Source organism: Chanos chanos, chromosome 6, assembly GCF_902362185.1.
Source record: "Chanos chanos chromosome 6, fChaCha1.1, whole genome shotgun sequence".
NCBI lineage: Eukaryota > Metazoa > Chordata > Actinopteri > Gonorynchiformes > Chanidae > Chanos > Chanos chanos.
This window is the reverse complement of record NC_044500.1, coordinates 567501-570000: the sequence shown is the minus strand read 5'-3', so window position 1 is coordinate 570000 and position 2500 is coordinate 567501. Positions and strand designations below refer to the sequence as shown.

Below are 2500 nucleotides of genomic sequence, written 5' to 3'. Positions count from 1 at the left end.
GCAACACTAGTTAATTAAAGCAGCGTTAAACCAAACAAGAACAGACAGGGCAGAGGAAGAGGAGAGCATGACCGTTAGGCCTCCCCGAGACATCAACAGCTCTCCATTCCATCAGAAACAAACTTAAGTGATGGGATGTGAATAGAGAGGAGGCAGGATTGACATCTCAGTTCACCAAAAAACACCCCACAACCACAGTGCACCACCTCAACCCCTTCGGACAGGATGATCAGCTTTATGCTAGGATGAATTATTTTAGACTTCAACTGAGAGATTGTGTCAGTATTTGGTTATTCTGGGTAGGGAAAGAAGGTTTGCATTTTTTGTGATCTAAGAGGGCAGTGCTGACTACAACTTGTCAAGAGCTCACTTAGCTATGGGGGGGGGGGGGGTAAGACTGTTAAGAGCTTTATGTATTATTAGCAGAATTATATAGTCAATAAGAAACCTAACAAGTAACCAGTGTAGGCTGGGTAATATTGGACCAGTATGTTCACACATCCTGGATCATGTAGGAACCCTATCTACAGCATGTACCAAACTGTAGCTTGGTTATATACATGGCAGGTCATCCAGCTAATAGTGCATTACAGTAATCTAATCTAGATGTTAGGAATGCATGAACTAACTTTTCTGTATCATGCAAGGACAACATGCTCCTTATCTTGGCTATTTTACAGAGATGACAGAAGGATGTTCTTGCTATATTACTAATATTACTAATGTGGGTTTCAGTATTACAGAGATGACAGAAGGATGTTTTTACTATATTACTAATGTGGGTTTCAGTATTACAGAGATGACAGAAGGATGTTCTTGCTATATTACTAATGTGGGTTTCAGTATAACAGAGATGACAGAAGGATGTTCTTGCTATATTACTAATGTGGGTTTCAGTATAACAGAGATGACAGAAGGATGTTCTTGCTATGTTACTAATGTGGGTTTCAGTATAACAGAGATGACAGAAGGATGTTCTTGCTATGTTACTAATGTTATTAATGTTATTAATGTGGGTAACATATGTTAAGTCACTGTCCATCACAACCTCAAGATTCTTAACTGTGGTGCACGAAATGGCAGTGAGACCGTCTATACAGAGTCACTGTCCATCACAACCTCAAGAGACCGTCTATACAGAGTCACTGTCCATCACAACCTCAAGAGACCGTCTATACAGAGTCACTGTCCATCACAACCTCAAGAGACCGTCTATACAGAGTCACTGTCCATCACAACCTCAAGAGACCGTCTATACAGAGTCACTGTCCATCACAACCTCAAGAGACCGTCTATACAGAGTCACTGTCCATCACAACCTCAAGAGACCGTCTATACAGAGATCACACTCGGGCAACTTCTCTCTAGACACCATCAGCTATAAAAGAGTGGTCACAGAATGATACCAATCCTCATTCAGTAGAATAATAGACTCAACACCATCCCCATATAATAATACCTCCAGTGTCATATTGTGTTCCATATAATAATACATCCAGTGTCATATTGTGTTCCATATAATAATACCTCCAGTGTCATATTGTGTTCCATATAATAATACCTCCAGTGTCATCTTGTGTTCCATATAATAATATATCCAGTGTCATATTGTGTTCCATATAATAATACATCCAGTGTCATATTGTGTTCCATATAATAATACATCCAGTGTCATATTGTGTTCCATATAATAATACCTCCAGTGTCATATTGTGTTCCATATAATAATACATCCAGTCTCATATTGTGTTCCATATAATAATACATCCAGCGTCATATTGTGTTCCATATAATAATACATCCAGTCTCATATTGTGTTCCATATAATAATACATCCAGTGTCATATTGTGTTCCATATAATAATACCTCCAGTGTCATCTTGTGTTCCATATAATAATATATCCAGTGTCATATTGTGTTCCATATAATAATACATCCAGTGTCATATTGTGTTCCATATAATAATACATCCAGTGTCATATTGTGTTCCATATAATAATACATCCAGTGTCATATTGTGTTCCATATAATAATATATCCAGTGTCATATTGTGTTCCATATAATAATACCTCCAGTGTCATCTTGTGTTCCATATAATAATATATCCAGTGTCATATTGTGTTCCATATAATAATACATCCAGTGTCATATTGTGTTCCATATAATAATACCTCCAGTGTCATCTTGTGTTCCATATAATAATACATCCAGTGTCATATTGTGTTCCATATAATAATACATCCAGTGTCATATTGTGTTCCATATAATAATATATCCAGTGTCATATTGTGTTCCATATAATAATACATCCAGTGTCATATTGTGTTCCATATAATAATACATCCAGTCTCATATTGTGTTCCATATAATAATACATCCAGTGTCATATTGTGTTCCATATAATAATACCTCCAGTGTCATCTTGTGTTCCATATAATAATATATCCAGTGTCATATTGTGTTCCATATAATAATACATCCAGTGTCATATTGTGTTC

General features: G+C 36.5%; 1 protein-coding gene across 3 annotated transcripts in view; it reads left to right on the top strand.

The window, feature by feature from the left end:
• Positions 1-2500, top strand: part of gria4a (glutamate receptor, ionotropic, AMPA 4a) — an 84654-nt gene that overhangs the window by 2196 nt on the left and 79958 nt on the right. The window lies entirely within an intron of this gene.